This window comes from Arachis ipaensis, chromosome B02 (genome assembly GCF_000816755.2).
Source record: "Arachis ipaensis cultivar K30076 chromosome B02, Araip1.1, whole genome shotgun sequence".
Taxonomy (NCBI): Eukaryota; Viridiplantae; Streptophyta; class Magnoliopsida; order Fabales; family Fabaceae; genus Arachis; species Arachis ipaensis.
In genome coordinates, this window is record NC_029786.2 from 9,305,517 (window position 1) to 9,306,193 (window position 677).

The window sequence follows — 677 nt, forward strand, 5'->3', positions numbered from 1 at the left end:
CTTAAAATATTTCTATTCCTCTGACCAAAAAAAAAAAAAGACTTCTATTCATGAATTTATATATATAAGCCTATCCAAGAAACTCTTAAATAAATTTTACTAACCCTTGAATATCTTTTTTGCTGAAATGTAAATAGATCTGCAGCTAGCAAGCAATAACTATGAATTTACTTGCATCTATCGTTGGTTGTTGAGAGTGGACAAAGATTATGATAGCTGTGTATAAAAAATAAAAAGGTTGTTAAAAAACAATAAACTAAGACAAAAATTCAAAGTCGTTCAATCGGCCTTTTCTTTTGGTCAGTGTGAATCTAATAAATCTATTGAACAAAGAAGTCTCATCAAAATGTTGGAAAGTCTAGTGTACCAGTTTTGAATGTTGCACACGGACACACATGAACGTCAACGAATAAGGATTAAATATCAGCAAGTATGAATTTTAATAGTGTAATTTTATAATTTTCGAATATAATACATAATTTTTCATTATTGGTTCTGCAAGAATTTTGTTAATTAATTATTGACTAACTTCTATAATTCTATTGTTTCCTCAACAAGATCAAACAAATAATAAGTGTGACTAAGTAAACTTACTTTTCCAAGCTACCTGGTATACTTAAGATATAATCATCTAAAAGTCAAAAAATTATATTTTAAAAATTTTAAGTATATTATTA